The sequence below is a fragment of the Mus caroli genome, chromosome 12 (assembly GCF_900094665.2).
Source record: "Mus caroli chromosome 12, CAROLI_EIJ_v1.1, whole genome shotgun sequence".
NCBI lineage: Eukaryota > Metazoa > Chordata > Mammalia > Rodentia > Muridae > Mus > Mus caroli.
In genome coordinates, this window is record NC_034581.1 from 77,159,589 (window position 1) to 77,180,546 (window position 20,958).

The window sequence follows — 20,958 nt, forward strand, 5'->3', positions numbered from 1 at the left end:
GCCTGGTCTACAAAGTGAGTTCTAGGACAGCCAGGGCTATACAGACAAACTCTGTCTCAAAAAACCAAAAAAAAAAAAAAAAAAAAGAATTGCTTTGGTCATGGTATTTCTTCACAGTAATAAAACCCTAACTAAGACACCCTGTTTCTCCTTGTTCTCTGTGTTCCTTTCCATGTCACACACAACCTTTTGCTCCACCCCCAAACATCTCCAGGCCCTTTCAGCATCAACGCCATCGTTAGTGTTCATTGTGATTCTGGCTCTATGCCCTTTCAAGTTTACTGATTTCATTTCATTTACTGATTTACCTCTATACTTCCCGTGTGAGTATCTGGCACAATAAATACTACAGAACAAGGCAATGTTTTAGGATTCTCAGGACTGAAAAGTCATCTCAGCAGTGCCTGCAAGCTGTAGACAGTAGCCCCTGTGCTTCTGAGCCTGAGTCTGGGCTGTTTGCCGCGGATGCTTTGCCTTTAGTCATGGCACAGGAGTTGCTGCTTCAGAAGGGGGTGCTGTTCCGAATGTGAAGTCAGGCCTCTCAATGTGCTTCCTCTTCATTCCCAAACTCCTTCTCTGACATAGACTTATGGTTCCTCCAGATTTGTGGGAGGAAGCCACACCCCCAAATGTGATGATATTTGAATAAAAGCCTGTATGGACAATTAGATTACAATGATGTGAGGCTTTCATGATGGACCACATGCTAGTCATCTTTGAGTGAGGGAGCAAGACCTCAGCAGAGCCTGTCCCTACCAGGATCTGTGCTTGGAATTAAAACTAGAATGGTGGGAAAGTAAATTATGGTAGACCAGTGTATTCGCTTATCCCCCAGACTGTTTCCTCCCATCTTCCTCTCAGTTACTTCTCCTCCAACTGCATAGCCGTAGTCGACCAACCAATAGTAGTTGGCTATGACCAACCTTATTGTGTGCAGACTGAAGACACGATCAGTTGCAAAGAAACTCATGTGGAAAAGGATGGTCACTTTCCACTGCTTCAGGATTCCCTTCTTTGAGGCTTGGGAGGCGGTAGCCCTACATAAAAAGTGATTTTCTTTGTCACCTGTCCTGGTGTAGTTGATAAGAAGGTTGTGTCAAGTCCTCTATGTGTCTGTCTATGACTCTGGACTGCCCAATGATGTCGTCCTTCCTTAGAAGCCTCCCTGCCTAAGTTGGGACAGATCCCAACTCCTGAGTCAATAGCTGCTGCTATTTTTCTACCCACTCCCTACTTGTTTTTCTTTTTTACCCAAACAGATTTATATAAAATTGTGAATAGGTGCACAAGAAATATGAGCAAGGAAATGGAAAGACAATCAAAGCCAAGAGATGAAAAGGAGGCCTTTGAAATCTCAACATTAACCTCTCTGACATGGAGAGAGCAAGGGGCTTTGTTACATGTATTCCTGTTGGGCTATTAAGTGCTGATTACTGGAATCAAGGTTTGGGTCAGTCACAGAACTATACAAGGTCAATATTCCCATTCCTACTTCATAGATTAGTAACTGAGGTTCAGATCATGTGATGGACCCATGGTACGATCTCAGGTGTCATGTAGTATCCCTGACCATGGAGTACTTCATGAATTGCTTTTCTCAGTACTATGGCAAAATGGCAGACAAGAGCAGCTTAAGGAAGGAAGGAAGGGCTTATTTGGGCTCACAGTTTTAAGGGATACAGTCCATCACAGTGGGAAGTCATGATGGTGGGAGCATGAGGCAGCTGGTCATATTGTATCCACACCAGAAAGGAGAGAGAGAGAGAAGGAGAGAGAAAAAGAGAGAGAGAGAGAGAGAGAGAGAGAGAGAGAGAGAGAGAGAGAGAGAGAGAGAGAGAGGCAGGCTGATGCTCAGCTTACTTTCTCCTTTTGATGTAGGCTTAGACTCCAGCCCATAGAATAGTGCTGCCTATGTTTAGGATGGGGCTTTCCACCCCAATTAACCCAACCTAAAACCTCCCTCACAGCCATGCCCAGAGGCTTGCCTCCTAGGTGATTGTACATCTTGCTAAGTTGGCAGTCAGTATCAACCATTGTAAGCAGTTTATGCTGCCCCAAAGACCAGAAACAATTCCTGATGAAGTTTAATAGGCATACACCCAAACAAAAATAGATGAAAATGGAAAAGAGATTTTCTTATGAAGCAAAACACAACCTCTTTGTTTGTTTGTTTGTTTGTTTGTTTGCTTGTTTGAGACAGGGTCTAACTATGTAGCTCTGGCTGGCTTTGAACTCACCATGTAGACCAGGCCTTGAACTCACCATGTAGAACAGGCTGGCCTTGCATTCACAGAGATCAGTCTGCCTCTGCCTCTCAAGTGCTGGGACTAAAGGTGTGTACTGCTATACCTGGTCACAATTAACTTTTATACCCATGAATTACTTTTAAATAACTTTTATTGACTAAAAGTTGGTAACTTAATATCAGACTGATGTCTGATCCCTAAGTCATTATTATTATTATTGCCTTAAAAAATTCTTCTTGTTCCCCAAATTATGGATCTGGTAGTTCAATGGAACAGAATATTTAAAGCTGTAAATGTTCCAGAGAATTCTGATGCCAAAATTACCATAAAGCTCAGAGAAATGAAAGATCTGGCTCTTTGCTCAGAGTTGAACACTGTGTACAAAATATCTTAGGAAGAATTCCATGCTCCATTATTTCACACTGAGGGAAAAGGGCTTTCTCTGCTTTGTAGTCTTCCCCTGCTGTGGTGAGCCAGCTCTTCCTTGCAGAGCTTCCTGCTGCCCATGGAACCCCTCCCCCAATCATACTACAGTCATTTGAGCACCAACCCCCTTCCCCATGAGAAGCAGGAGCCTGAGTCATTCAAAATGTCTCCGAACTCCAATTGGGATATTTGAATATCAAGTATGGCATATACTATATTTAAGTATTACTTAGGAAGAAAAGCTAAAACCTCAACACTTGGAAATGATTGTTAAATTAATGTTTTGGTGAAAAATCACTCTCTTATGTATGCAACTTAATGTCTTCTGTGCACTCTTGTCTTCTTCCCTAAAAGCATTAGAGATAACCACTTTCCATCATCACTTTTCTTCCAGCAGCAGCAAAAATCAAGCCAGCTGCTCTCAGTCTTTTGTTTGCCTTAAAATTCCTTTTATTTTTAGTCCACAGGTAAAGTTCAGTGTATCTTATGTGACATGTTTTGAAATCAATATATATTGTGGAATGGTAAATCTTGCTGATTAACAAATGCCTTAGCCCTGATAGTTGTCTTTTTTTTTTTTTGTCCTGAAGGCACCTAGTGTACACTCTGTTCACATCATCATTAACTATACTCACCTTGTCATTCAGCCAACTGCTTCCATGTCCCCACTTACTTGAACTGTGTATTTGTGTCCACATGACAACCTAGTACAAAGTATGATGTCCGAAGATGTCTTCCCTAAGTAATAAGAGCCTCAGAAAGTCCTAACTATAATGTCTTCATTGAGAAAAATCAAATCACAGACACCCCTTCTCACCCTCCCAATAGGCTGAAATGAGAAAAGCAAGCTTGGGCTCGTTCTGTGGTGGACACGAGGTTCCTAGGAATGTTCTAGAAACATGCAAACCCAACGCCTAGATTTATTTCTCTCTCTCTCTCTTTTTGATATTTTATTGGTTATTTTATTTATTTACATTTCAAATGCTACCCCCCTTCCCAGTTTCTCCTCCACAAGCTCTCTATCCTCTCCTTTCTCCCCCTGCCTCTATGAGAGTGCTCCCCCACCTGCCCACTGATTCCTTTCTCAGTGCCCTAGTGTTCCCCTATCCTGAATCATCAAGCCTCCAAAGGACAAAGGGGGGTCCCCTCCCGGTGATGCCAGATAAGGGGTGTCTCTGCTACATATCCAGCTGGAGCCACGGGTGTCCCTCTGCCTCCCTGTGTACTCTAGTTGGTGGAGCCAAAATCATCCAGTGGAAAAAAGACAGCATTTTCAACAAATGGTGCTGGTTCAACTGGTGGTCAGCATGTAGAAGAATGCAAATGAACCCATTCTTATCTCCTTGATCCAAGTGAATCAAGGACCTCCACATTTAACCAGATATGATGAATTTAATAGAAAAGAAAGTGGGAAAGAACCTCAAACACATTGGCACAGGAGAAAAATTCCTGAATAGAGCACCAATGGCTTATGTTCTAAGATTAAGAATTGACAAATGGGACCTCATAAAATTGAAAAGCTTCTGTAAGTCGAAGGACACTGTCAATAAGATAAAATGGCAACCAACAGATTGGGAAAAAATCTTTACCAACCCTACATCCAATAGAGGGCTAATATGCAAAATATGCAAAGAACTCAAGAAGTTAGACTCCAGAGAACCAAACAACTCTATTTACAAAATGGGGTTTGTAACAGATAATTCTCAACTGAGGAATCTCAAATGGCCGAGAAGTACTTACAGAAATGTTCAACATCCTTAGTCATCAGGGAAATGCAAATCAAAGCAAGCCTGAGATTCCACTTCACACCAGTCAAAATGGCTAAGATCAAAACTCAGGTGACAGCATATGCTGGCAAGGATGTAGAAAAAGAGGAACACTCCTCCATTGCTGGTGGGATTGCAAGCTGTACAACCACTCTGAAAATCAGTCTGGTGGTTCCTTAGAAAATTGAAAATAGTTCTACCTGAGGACCCAGCTATACAACTCCTGGGCATATACCCAAAAGATGCTTCAACATATAACAAGGACACATGCTCCACTATGTTCATAGCAGCTTTATTTATAGTAGCCAGAAGCTGGAAACAACCCAGATGCCCCTCAACAGAGGGATGGATACAGAAAATATGGTACATTTGCAGTAAAAATAATGATTTCATGAAATTCGCAGGCAAATGGATGGAACTGGAAAATATCATCCTGAGTGAGGTAACCCAGTAACATAAGAGCACACATGGTATGTACTCACTGATAAGTGGATATTAGCCAGAAAGAAGCTCAGAATACCCTAGATTCATTTCTTATCACCTCAGTCATACTCCTTTGGTTATATCTGGTCATTAAGGCCAGCTCAGGAGAAAGGGTGAAGAGACAGGTGTCATCTGTGAGAAAAAGAGTCATGGACATTTTTACAGCTCACCAAAGAAGTGACATGGTTATTCATTGAGTCAAACAAGTTAATGGCCCCATGCCTGTAATCTCAGTCTTTGGGAGTGAAAAGATGGCTGCACAATGAGACCCTGTCTGAAAACAAGTTGAATAGGAAAGAAATTAACTAATGTTGGCAAGGTACTTAGAAGAATGCCCAAGCCCTTGCCTTTACGGTTGTTTTTCCTGTTGTTGTTGTTGTTGGTGGTGGTGGTGTTCCTGTCTTTGTTGTTGTTCCTGTCTTTGTTGGCATTTCTATGGAAACTGGGCATCTTTTATTTTGCTATTTGAAGTGATATAGGAGGAATCTATCTTTAGCATTCACTTTACAGGTTGCTCTCTGATGTCCCAGGCAGGATAGGAGGTGATGAAGCCATTTCTTTTGTCCCCATAGATGACTTCATCTACATCCGCTCCTCTGATGTTTGCTCCTATGGGTTCTTGGGCTCCCAGAGTGTTCTTGATTGTCTTTTACTCTCTGTCAAACTCTGGATCCTCAATTCTTTCCATGGTGGTGTTTTCCAATTTTCCATTTAGAAAGGAAGCAGGTGTATGAATTTGGATGTTGCTTTCTATTTTTCTTACAATGTAATGAAGATATTTACCAAATAAAGTTGTATATAAGCAAACTGTACTTGCTCATAGCTTCTATGTATCTATAGACTTAGAAAGATAAACATGGAGTTTTAATAAAATAGACTTAATGATTACAGGGGTCTTCAAACACCAAAACAGCAGGAGTGATCTGATGTTCGTTGTGCTAATAAAGAGCAGGTTCAGATTCTAATCACCATGGCCTTTGCTGCCTCTGTTCCTCCAAAACTTTCACTATTTGGGCAACTCTAGTCCCTCTGCTTCTACATTGGGCAATGGTAGTCTACAATCTTCCTATGGGATGAAAACATTGTTAGCTGTCTAGTCTATCTATGTTTCCATTTCCTAAGTCTACATTGGTTAGCATGGTGCCACTTGTCGTCTAGTGAACAGTTAACACAGATAGAGCACTGTAGTCACCTGCAAATGCTTGGTTACACAATTGCAAGTAGTGACCTGGGACCTTGTTTGAATGTTGTCTACCAGGGCTGGTGTGGAGTTCAAGATTATGTCTTTTATTTTATTCTAATTATTAATTAATTAGTTAATTAATATTTTGTGGTACTGGGCACTGAACCCAGGGCCTCATGAATGCTAGACAAATGCTTGACCACTGAGCTATATCCCCAGCCCCAAGACCAGATCTGCATTTTAAACAAGTGCTTGGGTTATGGCCATGCTATTGGTCCAGGGAGAACATTTTGAATCATTTATGTAGCCAAAGATGACCTTGAACTCCTGATGTTCTTGCCATCACTGTTTTAGTGCTAGCATGTGTCATAGCAGCTGGTTTATTTATTGCTGAGGGTTGAACTTCGGGCTTCATGCATGCTAGGCAAGCAATCTAACAACATAGCTTGGTCTTCTACTGGGATTTTTGAAAGATTAAATACTTAGATGAAAAAACTGATATTTAAGTTTGTAGATATGTCCACGGTTTCTAGTTGGAAAATTAGTTGATTAAACCTAAGAAATAGTTACGCTTTTTAGAGAATCTGCCTTTTCAGGACTCAAACCCTGGTGTTAAAGATAAAGCAAATGTGATATATAGCTTTTACAACAACAACAAAAAGTCTGTTTTAGTTTTCAATTAAAAAGTTAAAGGACAGTTTGAATAAACAGATGGTAGATGGGTGGATGGATGGATGGATGGATGGATGGATGCATGAATGAATAGATGCATAAGTGTGTATATAGATGAGTGTGAAGGCATGCCTCCACTCGTAGGGCCAGGAAAGTCATCTGAGTTACACGTGCACCTCCTCTTTCCATTGTTTCCATTTCCTCCTCTAGACCATAAAGATGCTACAGGATGCCTCTTGCCTGCTCCTTTGCTGTATTCCACATTAGCCACAGAGCACTCTTACCATCACCAAGTATTTCTAAAGCAGAGTTAAAATGGTGCACATGCTCTGCCCATTCCTACCCTCAGACAGTTCTTGGTCATATCTACTCTGTTATCAGATAATAGTTACTCTATGCTACACTCTCTTCTCATTAGCCCTTGATGTTACTTCTTAGGTTTTGTTTTATACTTTATCTCATCAACCTCTTTATATAAATGTCACTGGCCACCTGGGTATCTGACATTCATTCTCTAGATGATGCTTTTACAGAGTCTTTGGTTGTCTGGGATCCTCTCTGGAGTGGTCTCAGGAGTCTATGATCCACTTGGGTAGTTGTCATCTTGGGCATGGTCTGTCCCATCCCAGACCTGTATGGTGCTAGACTGGTGATCATCTCAGACCCTGTCTGATGGTGCACATATCTGATGGTCATCTTGGGCTCACTCCTGCCTGAGGGCCCAATGTCCCAGGTGGGGTTCTTCTAGTCTCTGGCTTGCTTCTTGTGCTAGGAGCCAGTCTGGGCCTGCATGGCGCTGGACTGCCAGCCATCTCAGGCTTCAGTTTTTCTGGGAATGTTAGGCTACTAATCATTCAGATGGTCATAAGTCAGAACCCTGAGCATAGACATGGGCTCTCTCCTCTCTGCCACCTACTGACACACAGGGACACAGCAGCCACAACTGCATCTATCTCCTCTAGGGGCAGGAGAGCTCAATATTTTTAATCTGGAGACTTGGTCATGTTTAAATTGGGGGTGTGGTTTGCCCAGTAAAAAAATGTAGAACCTTTCAAAAAGAAAACAAAAACTTGTCGTATCATTTTACTAGTGTCAGATGCCAAAAGTCTGACATAGGGTTCCCAGCAGACCAGATTTGCCTGCTGTCTCAAGAGAGATAACATCACAGGTCTGGAGAGATGGCTCAGCGGTTAAAGAGCACTGACTGCTCTTCCAGAGGTCCTGAGTTCAATTCCCAGCAACCACATGGTGGCTCACAACCATCTGTAATGGGATCTGATGCCCTCTTCTGGTCTGCCTGAAGACAGCGACAGTGTACTCACATATATAAAAGAGTGATAACATCTAGTGATGTTGAAGCTAGAGAGAATTGTTGGATTTGGGCACCGTGGGAGAACAGTGGTTGTGTAGTGAAGACACATCCAAACTCTGGAGAGAATACTGACAAGAGTTCCAGGGATAGGGAAGGAGCAATACATGGCTCTGGACACAATATAAGTCTATTTGATCTTCAGTTGTAGGAGGATCTATGGTTGCTTAGGAAATTATTGTTGTTGTTTAGGGAGGTGATTCAGGTGCCATGCTTCTTAGAGGGGCAGCCTCATTCATGGCTTGAGGTATAGGCTGCAGGACTTGGTGTCAGTTGAATTTTACATAAGTTGTTAAGGACTGAAAGAGAATGTACCAAGAAATAGCATCAGTCAGGACGGTGGCACCAATGGCAATTCAAAGGAGCCCATGCTACAGTCACTGGGCTTGCTCATTCTTCTTCCTCAGAGACTCCGGTTAGGTTACCATTATGTTGCACCCTATTTGACCATCTTCACAAGATTCTTTGTAACTTGCTTTGCCCTTTCCCTACCTCACCTCTTTCCTACATCCCAGGCTGTACTTGAGTTTCCTAGGGTAATCGTGTGTCCTGGGTTCTATGTGCTGGGAATTGGAACTAGAACTCTGTGCATGCTGGATAAATGCATTTCCGACTGAGCTACTTGCCAAGATCCACACGCCTTTCCTTCATTTGCCTTTTGAAAATTGATATCATTACCTTCCCTACATCTGAAGGGTCCAGATATTATTATCCTTTTAAAAGCTATTTCTTGTTAGGGCTTGTCTTTTTCCTAAAATATTGACTCTCTCCTAAGTCCTTCACTTCATTTATACATTTTCTCTGGTTCTTATTTGTATTGATGTGTGTGTGTGTGTGTGTGTTAGAGGCCAGAGGTCAGTGCTGAGTGTCTTCCTCAGACATTTTGTACTTCACTATTAATTAGGCAAGTCTCTTACTGAGCATGGGGCTTTCCAATTGGCTAGATTATGTGGAAAGCAAGCTCCAGGAATCCTCCTGTGTTCCTTTCTCCAGTACTTGGATCACAGACACACTGTCACATCTGGCTTTTTATGCGAGGTCTTAACTCAGGTCACACGCTGACATGGCAAGCACTTTACCTCAGGATTCCTCGGCTTTTAAGCTGATAATTATGGAGATTTGGACTTGAGAGATGCATCTGGATTGTGTCTTGTTTGGCCTTGTCTGACCTACCTCATGTAGCTATCAGATACCAAATGTGTCTCTAAAGTCCAAAGGACTTTTGGAGCTGTGACAAGAAAAAAATTATAAACACAATTATGAAGAGCAACAAGAACAACTGGCTTCTAAAATGGAAGGGATTGTATTGCAGAGATGGGGAGATTTGTATTCTTTTTCTTACCCAGGGCAACAAAGGAACATCACAGAAGTAAATGTGACGTGGGCAAAAGTAGGTTGAGCAGCCCAGCCTGGGTCCTTTCAGGGTTCATGCCCTGTTTGCTTCTTTAGCAAGTCTTTACTTTTTTGTATAGTGTCTTGTGGTGGACAGAGCCTGTCTTGAGAACTTTAAAAAATACTTACTCAAAGGGCAGTGTGGTGGTGCATGACTTTAATCCTGGCACTTGGGAGGCAGAGGCAAGCAGATCTCTGAGTTCAAGACCAACCTGGTCTACAGAGAGAGTTCCAGGACAGCCAGGACTACACAGAGAAACCCTGTCTTGAGAACCAAAAACCAGAAACAAAACAGAAGCTACAGACAGACAGACAGACACACACACACACACACACACACACACACACACACACACACACACCATAATTAAGACTTCAAGCCTTTGCTTAGCTTTGTGAAGTGTTTGGAATCCATCTCACCCACAGAGGATCTGAATATGGAAATGAGGCCTGAGAAGGTGACCTTTCTCAGTGTCAAGTGCCACACAGGTAGAGTGAGTATTACACCACAGCCTGATGTCTGTGGCAGCCAGTCCCAGTTCCTCTCCCGTGACATTCTGCTTCACCACTAAGCATTAAGATGGATCGATTAGCAGTAGACTCCCTGGCCGGGAGGGCATGCTCCTCCTCTGAAGGGTATTGTGATGTCTCCATTCTTAAATATGAAGGATTGTGGCTTTCACTGTGGGATTCTCACACAGTAGTCACTATTCATAAATGACTTGCTCTGTTCCAGGCATTGTTGACTATTACACACACACACACACACACACACAATCCTCACAAAGGATTAGCACCATCCCTAATGTACACACAAGGGACTTAGCACAACTTAGAGTGTGAGACTGAAACTCACTCTGCTAACCAACTGCAGTCCTATGGAGATGAGCCTTTTATTTCTTAAAGTGCCCTGACAGCAAATAAACTCTTCATGTTACTGTGGACATTTATAGCTCATGCTGTGTGCACGGGCTTACATGTGCATGTGCACATATGCAGAGGGAAGTTAGGAGAGACATCCCAGTAGCTCCTGGGAAGGAACCTGTCTAATGGGTCATATAGGAGAGAGGCAGCCACTTCGGTTTCAGCAATTTTTCCTTTCTCTCTACAATGGCTAATCTTGGCTATCAACTGGACTGCATCTGGGGTCAATGAGAATGCAGGCTGCTGAGCCTCCCTGGGAGAGCCCTTGGTGATCAGACTCTTTAGCATGGGGAGACCCACTCTCCCCATGAGACCCAGCCTCATGAACTGAGCAATTGGAGGGTTGTCAAGACTCTCCGGTGTGAAGCAGACAATGTTGACTACCTAGCATTGTGTAAGCCACTCTAATAACTCCCTTTTATATCTATTAATCCTATCATCTGGATTCCTCCAGAGAACCGACCTAACCCACCTTCCCATTTAGCTTAAGGAGCATCAGACGGTAAAGTGTTTTCTCCCTCATTCTCACCAACAGGCATCATTCTAAGAGTCAAATCTCTATTCAAGGCCTTTGTAATCTTGTGTGTTGGGTTGTAGAGCTGTAGAATTATCCTCCTAACCACATGTGAAGCCTTGTGGGGGATTGCCCAAACCCCTGCTGATGAAGAAATGGAGCCACTCCTCCATTCTTTAAGGGTCTCCTCACATCTAGTAGCTCCTCACCAGCATCTTTATCAGTGCCTTACCATCCACAAACCTGCCTCACACACTAAGCTCAGGCCCCCAGACTCTCCTTTTCTGGGTTACTTCCCTCTGGAGATGCTGTTGTTTTTTCTCATTGTTTAATAGATCAAGTCTAAACTCCTATATTTGGTCTCATAGGCCCTTTTTAATCTTTCCTTCTTTTTGGACCATGGCTTACAGGTCCCCCTGAGGGGAGGGCTTAGGCTTAGAGCAGCAGCAAGCCTTTCCTTCCTTCCATCCTCCCCTTTTACCCTCCCTAAGCCATGTTTCCTTTTCTACCTATGACTGTAAAAAGAAATCAATTCTTTTTAGCTAGAGTAAATTACATCCAACTCTCCTTACATTGGGAAAAGGCACTAAAGTGCTGACAGGTGCCGTCTTGGGAATGGATGGGTGTTCTTACCGCCTTCCTCTCAGGGAAATCAGAGGCAAAAAAAAAAATTAACTTGTGAGGAGCCATTCTGTATGGAAGGAGAGCAGTAACTAACATTAAAGCACTTTAACTCCCAGTAGGAGACATCCTATTTCTGTACATTTTCCACTTACAAATTACAAACCCAATAGCATCTTAAATTGGAATTCGGAATGGACCACAGACTTGAGCTACAGTCATGGCTTTTAAATGCCATTTGAGGACTGGGGAGATGGCTCAGTGGATAAAGTGATTGCTGTGCGAGGATGAGGGAATGGAGTTTTGATTCCTCAGCATCCATAGGCATACTGCACAGGTATGGTGGTCTGCCTGTAATGGCAGCACTTGATAGGCAGGCATAGGGACTCCTCAGAGCAGCCTGGCTGGCTAGCCTAGCTGAATCAGGAGACCCTGCTGAGGGTGGAGAGAAATCGAGGAAGGCAGTTGCTGTCAACCTCCAATCTGCCACTCCCATCTATGCATGTGCATATATATCCACACACGCATATACTCGTAGAACGTGCTCTTACCTGTGAACATCCATACATACATACACTCAGCATACATCCATGCAAACCACAAAATACATACATGCAAAAGTATAAATTGAGCAGAAAAGTATAAATGCACGGGCAAAGGCTTAATACATTTCTAGAACATGGTAGGAGCTGAAATATCTTGATTCTCCTTATGTACCAGTCACACCATTCCCAGCAAGGTTTTGATAAATGTGCCTTTTTTGATTGAGGTCATCATTTGAACCAGTTAAGAGGACCTTAAAGGATGCCACTTATATGCATGTGACTAGTGCCAAGTGGGAACACTTGGCTTGAAATTTTTAAGTAGTTGTTCTGATTAGGTTTTTGTCAACTTCTGGCAAGCTAGAGTCATCTGAGAACTAGGAACTGCAATGGAGAAGATGTCTCTGTAATGTTGGCCTGTAGGCAAGCCTGTGGGGCATTTCTCTGTTAAAGGTTAATGAGGAAGGGCCATGCCCACTGAGGATGGGTGTCACCCTTGGACAGGTGGTCCTGAGGTACATAAGAAGACAAAGCCATGAGGAACAAGGCAGTAAGCAGCAGTCGTCCATGGCCTCTGCTTCAATTCCTCCCTTGAGGTTCCTATGTTGAGTTCTTGTCCTGACTTCCCTCACTGATAGTTATAAAATGAAATAAACCTTTTTAGAGTTGCTTTTGGTCCTGGTGTTTTATCGAAGTAGTAGAGACTTAACTAAGACAGTAGTATCTCAGTGTAGACTGAGGAAGCGATCCATAGGGAATGGAAACTACTGGCTTTCCCATCATGTGTGCCCATAAAAATGACAGACGTGGTGTCCTTAGCCAGTCATCCCAGGTCCAAAATATTTCTGGATTAAAAATGGCACAAGCTATTGTGTGGCTCTCTAACGACAGGATCTTGCTCGCTTTTCTCCTTGGCTGCAGTGCTGTTTGGCTCTTTAGTAGAAGCTCCCTGATGAGATGCCCGAGTCTGCTGGCAGAGACTGGGTCTTAGAGAAACAGGGCTGTAAGATATATGAGGCTTATTCTAATGGTCCTTGTCACATTGCACAGATGGTGGCATTTACCATGGCAATCGGTAAGGGGCTCTTTGTTCTCAGCCACAAATGACTCAGGAAGCCCTCCCCTGCCCCCAACTCCACCTGGTGGCAGCACCTCACCCTTTCCCATACACACCTTGGTAACTCTTTCCGAGTTTGTACCCATGGCATGCATGTTTCATGCTTTTGGCTCAAGGTAGCATGAACGTATGTTGTTGCATGCTCCCTATGAGGCTGTACATTCAAGGGGTTAAGAGATCCAAGAGGAAGCTCAAGGTCATGGAGCTATGAGTGGCAACAATGCAGGATCCTAAGACTGGTTCATCAGTCCCAGAGTTCAGGCTCTTAATTGGAAGGCTGTCATGTCATAGAAATCATAATTGTTCTCTTAGGGCAAAATAATGGGCATGAAATAGTCCATCATCCCATGATAATTACAATGGTAATTGGTTATTGGGTCTTTAGGAACTGTGCTAATCATGTCATAGTCATTTCAGTTAATCCGTCCTGCCATCCTATATGTGGGCAGAATCATCACCGATTTTCAGATGAGGACACTGAATGTCACATAAGCTAAATGACTCTCTACGCTGACTCATAGCCTGGCTTTCTCTGTCATCTGTGGGTTTCTTCATTAGCTTTACTCAGGCCCAAATTCTGTATAGCACTGGTTACTCTGAGCATAGCAAAGTGTGCACTGTTGAAATATGTTTGCTGTTGGAATGTGTTATTTATAAACCTGGTTGTGCTATATATAATTTCAATGCACATATCTCACATTACACTTTTTGCTAGCGACTTACTGCTTATTTATTTTATATTGTGTAAATGAGGTTATGCAAAAAAGCAGATTTGAGAGATTTCCTTACATCAAGTTCAACACTGGGCTGTGAAGCAGCAGAGAGGATGCACAGTGTCTATAGCCCATTTGGCTCAGAACCAGCTAGGAAAGAGCACAGGGGTGGGTCAAGAAGTTTTGAAAAAGGGACAAAGAGCCTTGGAGCTAAAAAGTGCAGTGGCTGACCATGGGAACTCAACAGAGACCAACTGAGAGCCATGATCAAAGCAGATCCCCTTACATCTACATGGGAAGCCACAAAGAACTCAGCATGGACCTCTTAAAGGTCATCTGAAACAAATTCAAACGGTGAAAAAACTCAGTGTGTGGGGGGGGGGCTCATGAGCTCACCCAAACTTGTATTGAACTGTTGTATCGAGCTGTTGACCTTTCTTATGCTGTATAACAACAAGGAAGCCAATCTCTATCAGATTTTTTTTTTCGAGACAGGGTTTTTCTGTGTAGCCCTGGCTGTCCTGGAACTCACTCTGTAGACCAGGCTGGCCTCGAACTCAGAAATTCCCCTGCCTCTGCCTCCCAAGTGCTGGGATTAAAGGCGTGTGCCACCACGCCCGGCTCTCTGTCAGAATTTAACACGATGTAGAAGGCTAATTGCACACAACAATTAGTGGCCACCAGCTCTGTGTTTGGACTGAGAAGAATTTCTAAAGGACTTTCCCTAGCTGAATTTGCACCCAAGGGTCGTGGGCACCGTCAGGCAGTCAGTTCTACTACAGTCTTCTGAATCGTAGTGAAGCCGTTACACCTGGAGAGTCTGTGCACTAGACGGTGTGCGCTAGAATATACCTTGCCTGATTCTTCTCTAGATCAATGCCTGACCATACATCACACAAACAACGATTCAGAAGTTGAGCAGATTGGCCTTTGAAGTCCTCCCTCACCCACTACATTCACCTGACCTCTTGCCAACTGACTACTGCTTCTTCAAACATCTTGACCCTTTCCTACAGAAAACACGCAGGTATGACTTGCAGGGTCTAGCAAGTGCTTCTCAGGAGATGGTTGGATCTCAAAGCACCAATTTCTATGCTACAAGAATAAACATTTCTCATTGTTCAAAATGTGTTGATTATAATTTGTTCTTATTTTGATTAATGGAGGTATGTTTGAGCATAGTTAACATGATTTAAGCTAAAGTTTTAAATAAAAAATTGAAAAAAATGATTAAAAAATTCATGGTTCAAAATTGAAACTCCTTTGGTACTACATAATATGATACAACACACACACACACACACATACACACACGATCTCAATACTGAAAAGGGTGTTGAAAACTACCAGCTGTGTTTTCGATTGGTCTCCCTACGTGTATCGTCATGGGTGTGTGTGTACTCACACATGCATGTAATGCATCTAACAGATTTTGGTGAGGGGATTTTTTCTAGCCAGACCTCCTATCACATGGGCAATTATAGTGCTGGTGTTGATAGGACTAGTACCTTACATTGGTATGTCTTATGTTTGCATATATTCTGATTACATTTTCCTCACATGGGAGGAAACTGAGTCTTCTGTAGTGATTCATGAGAAATGAGGTAGGTTCAATTTCGAGACCCATGTTTCCTGATCTTTTTGCTGGTGAAAAGTGTTCAAGCTGTATATATGGAGGTACCTCAGAAATTGTCATAAAGAATAGGGCCAGGGGCCTCAAGGACCTATATTTCACAGCTCTGTTCTATATATTTATTTTCAGGGGTTAGGAGATACTCTGTTTTGTAAAACTGTGTAGCCATTTGTTGCCGCTGTATTAACAACCATGACCAAACTGTAGTCAGTCACCACTCATGGCTGCTGCATGTGTGGGTTGGTAGGGGTTGACTGGGCACTGCAGGGTTTCTGTGCATGCTCCGGTGCAGTTGTGATGCAGCTGAGGTGACCGTGATCCGAGGTGTAAACCCTTAACCAGTGGGTTATGCAGAGCATACTCCTCTCATTTGCTTTCAGGCTTGAGCTTTGGGGCAGATGTGTTGTCACTTCCAAATTAAATAGCCAAGTTCAAATTCAAGGGGCTCTTAAAAGATGCTATGGCAAGGGTGTAAGTATATAGAGGAGAATAGTGGGGTCAATAAAGTAATTCTCCACAACTCTTCGAAAAAAATTATACCTTCATTACCTGTCTAAATTGGAGATGAAAGCCCTTCTAGCTACACATACCCCAGGGAGTTCTATGGGATGGATGTTCTATTGTAAGGATATAGTATCTGTATACAGAGGCTATCAGGCATGAGAACTGTCACTTGCATCAGCTGCCAATTTGGGCTATGCTCAGTGCCTTCCTCTTTTTGTGACTTACTCAGGTACAATGGTTGGGTAAGAGAGAGAGAGAGAGAGACAGACAGACAGACAGACAGACAGAGACAGAGAAACAGTGACAGCCAGAGGCAGACAGAGACACACAGAGAGGCACCAGACAACTTGTCTCTACCCACAGCTTCAGCTTCCAGCCTTATTTTATTCTGTGCCTTACCTCTCCCTCTGCCCCCACAATCCTCCCTACATCTCTTGAGATCACTGTAGATAGATCTGCCTTCTCCCCTACTGTCTCCTTGCTTATTTGTCCTAGTGTCATTCAATGTCTGAGTATACCTGTTGAAAGCCATTGCTAACTCAAGTCCCCAAATCTACGAGAGTTTGTAGCCTTGACCTTTTCCTGGTTAATGGGCCTTCATAAGCTGTCAGATTCCGCTGAGGTCGTTTAATTCTGTCTTCTTCATAATGTGGTTCAAGCTAAATGGCTAAGAGGCCAAGCAATGAGAAATCCTCTGTAAAATGCAACGTGCCAGTCTTGCTCCGTCTCAAAAAAGCAGGGAAACAGCACAGGAGTTACTCAGCATAATATTTATTAAGATGGGATCTGTGGGGAGTTTCTAAACACAGATGCAAAATAGTTAAACACACGGAGTGACAGTCACAACATAAGGATGAATTCTGGAAGATTCCCTTGTTGCACAAGGTTCTTCCCCCCAGTGAGTTTAAGTACATGATAACAAACAATGAGCATTGCAAGTCTCTCCTGATCCAGGGGCTTTTCAGTGGATACCTGAGCTAGAGGGTGACTTCTGCATGGCAAAAGAGACAGTGATGCAGGAAAACAGGATCTTTGGTGGATATGGAAAACCACACATCTGATCTAGTCACCAAGATCCATTCTGAAAACAGGAAGGAGAGAGAACCACAGCCACAGCCACAAAATATTATTTGCTAGTTATCTGGCATCAGCATGGAGTCAGTCCATTTGCATGTTAAGCTCCACCCCCATCCTTTTTTATTTCTTTTTTCTTTCTTGTTAGGAGACAGGGTCTCACTGTGTAGCCCTGGCATTCCTGGAGTAGCTACATAAACCAGGCATGATTCAGACTCATAGAAATCTACCTGCTCCTGTTGCCTGAGTGCCAGGGTTAAAGGCACGAGCCACCACATGGTTTAAAATCTATTTCCTTGTAAGAAACAGGGTCTCTCCACTGGCCTGGAACTTGCTAAATTCCTTCCTTCGCCTTACTTTCATATCTCCTGAAATGATAAAAACTGTCTTTAGTTGAAGCTGGATGTCACATGGGTCAAAAATCACTCCTAGACTAGCATATTAGGAAAGAGACAGGTAAATACGACTCCGGCAGCTTCAGGTACTGATAGACTCTTAAAAGTAAGGAGTAGGGCTTCTGGAGAGAAGGCTCAGGAGTGATCTCTGAGGCTAGAATCTGGATTCATGGCATCCATGGAAAAGCTGTGCATGGCAGCATATGCTTGTTGTCCTAGCGATGGGGAAGGGAAAGTAGAGGCAGAAGGATCCCTGGGACAGGCTGGGAAGCCAGTCTAGCTAAATCCACAAACTAGATAGACCCTATCTGAAAAACTAAGGTGGATACTGACTGAAGATGGTAGACAGCCACCATCAACCCATGGCCTTCACATGCATGGCATAGACAGGTGCATATGTACACACACACACACACACACACACACACACACATACACACACCCTGACAAGTATTGAAATGGCAGAATCACCAGAGATTTGGAGTATGGGTTATAGGGATGGAGGGAGCATGGAGGTTAGGGAGGGATAGCATCACAGGGGCCCATGTGGGTCATAGTTAAAAGTCAGTATTGGCTCTGACTACTCTTGTAGGTTATGGAGACTTGCTCTCAGGAAAGTGATTAAAAACTAATTTATGTTCTTTTGTTTGTTGGTTGGTTGGTTCATTGGTTTTTTGAGACAGGGTTTCTCTGTATATCCCTGCTGGCTGTCCTGGAACTCACTTTGTAGACCAGGCTGGCCCTGAACTCAGAAATCTGCCTGTCTCTGCCTCCCAAGTGCTGGGATTAAAGGCGTGCACCACCACCGCCCAGCTCTAATTTATGTTCTCAAAGGACATAACACTACTGTGGATGGGCAGATCTTACGTCACCCCCCTTCTTCCTTCATTGTCATTTACTCCACGTTTCCATTGTGCAACCGGTAAGGTGCGATGCCCACCTGTAGCTGTCTGTGGCTGTCAATGAGGACTTATCCATAAGCAGTCAAGAGTTTTGAGTCTATAATTGTTCAAAACTGGACATGAAAGTACAGCACCATCATAACCGGTACTTCTCGGATGCTAGCTACTTCCAGTCCTCTTCTTAACCCATCGATCTCCTTGTGACAAGAGTGGGTCTTTGCTAGACCCACTCTTCAATTTCAGAAACACTCCTGCAGCCTCTGCTGAACACCAGCTTCTTCCTGAGGCTACAACTGGAAGGGTCTCGTGGATCATGAGTGTGGGGAAATGCAGAAGCCGCCCACTTGGACACTGTCATTAGGTCCTCCTCCCTTTGGCCCCACAGCTTTCACTAGGTGGCTTCTTTCCCTCCATCCTCTCTCCCGCATGCCTTCTCTCTTCCTCATACCCGTTGCTGGTTTTACACTCATTAATATTTGCACTGTACCAGCATGAACATTTGAGCTTCTTACTCTTAGAAGAGGTCCACTGTTCTTCTTAAAAAAAAAAAAAAAACTTCCTGGACTCTATTTGAATATAGCTGGTCTGGGTAGCAGGAGAGAAGAAGAAAGGAGCGGCCTGCTACAGGCAGCCTTGAGACATGGCCTCTGACAGCCTGAGACGTGAGGATAGATTTGGATTTCAAGCATGTTTTGTTCTGAAGCCAGTACACGGTCAAAGCCTGGGATACCAGGACACCTAAATCATCCAGAGACACCCTCCGTGTGACAGCTTGGCAAGCCTGTGATTTCCTAATGAAGCCTATGAGACTCCAAGGTAGAGTTCATTTCTTAGGATAAGCTATTTAATAATGCAGTAAACTGTAAGTTATACTTTAGCTTAAAATGCTCAAAATTAGGAGTGCTTTTAGCTGCTTAGCTATTTACCCTGCCCACGGAGATGGCTCAAGAGGTAAGTGCTTGTGCATGCATGAGGACCTAATTTGAGTCTGGCAACCATGTGAAGAGCTAGTCATGGTAAATCATGTGTGTAGTCCACACACTCAGAGGACAAAGACATGAGGATCCTCTGGTCACTGGCTAGCTTGCCTACTGAAATCTGGGAGTTCCAGGCTCAGTGAGAAACCCTGCCTCAACAATAATAAGATAACAAGCAACTGAAGAAGACATGAACATTAGCCTCTGGCCTCTCCATACATACGTACATACATACATATATACATACATAAACACATTTACACACCTACACACATACACACACATATCCACACATACACACACACACATATACACACACACATACATACACACTCATATATACACACATACACATGTACATATATACTCATACACACACAAACATACAAAAAGGAGTTCTGTATCTAAAAACATAACTTATTATGCAGAATGGTTCTCTAAAGCTGACACTTTACCCAATTTTTATTATTGGTTTAGTTTCAATGGAATTTTCCTAAGCACATTAGTCCTATTTTTTTCCCTTTCAGTGCATGTTTTCTTGAGAGACAGTACCTATTTTTGTATTCAATACCAAGGGTTCCCAGACACACACAAATCACAACCCCTATGGTTGGTGCAAACTAATTCTATAGAGGAGAGAAGCTGGTGGGGGATGTTGAGGAGTTCAGATGTTTTCTTTTCAGGGATGGGAGAGAACAGCGTCTGAGGTCAGGAAGCGTGTGCAGACTGCGGAATAGCTGGAGGGAACTCCGGTTGAGCTTTTCAATGCAGTGTAAGAGAGTACTGAAGGAATGCGGCTCAGTGATGGGACACTTGTCTAGTGTGCATGAGACCAAGGTTCCATGCCTAGCATGACAAAGAAGAACACGAGGAAGGATCTCACGGAGAGCTTGGACCCAGATTTGGCACACGAAGATCTTGGAAGCTTTCCTGTTGACCCTCCTTCAGTTCTAGGTAACACTAGCCCCGGGATTGTGAAAGTCACCCAGAGGTGCTTATGGCTGGTTTGGGTGTTGGTATTAGATTGGTTGGACATAAGAATTGCAAAGTTGAACATATATTTGAAAAATCACCATTACTTTGGAATGCATCCGTGTCTAATAGGTTTGGCTTTCTCTGCAAACAGCTCATATGGAGTCACAAATCACACACAGCCAGTACTGATTTTAACCTTGCCACCTGGCAAGCCATGCTATTTATTTATTTGTTTATCTATTTATCTATTTTATTTTCATTAACTAACTTTATTTATTTATTCATCATTTATTTAAATGTGTTTATGTGTTTATTTATGTCTTGTGCACATGATCTCACTAATAGTCCTGGATGGCCTGGTTCTCATTACACATGTAGACCAGTCCACCCTCATATTTCTGCTTTTACCTCCCCAAAGAGAAAAAAGGAGATATACACGCAGGCGTGTGCACACACACACACACACACACACACAGAGAGAGAGAGAGAGAGAGAGAGAGAGAGAGAGAGAGAGAGAGAGAGGGAGGGAG

General features: G+C 43.2%; 1 protein-coding gene and 1 non-coding gene across 9 annotated transcripts in view; one reads left to right on the top strand and one right to left on the bottom strand.

The window, feature by feature from the left end:
- The window catches only part of Rgs6 (regulator of G protein signaling 6), a 516,963-nt gene that overhangs the window by 135,506 nt on the left and 360,499 nt on the right, over positions 1-20,958 (top strand). The gene's annotated exons all lie outside the window — the stretch shown is intronic.
- Positions 7,611-7,745, bottom strand: LOC115032864. The gene has a single exon (XR_003838522.1). It is a non-coding gene; the product is annotated as a small nucleolar RNA SNORA17 (small nucleolar RNA).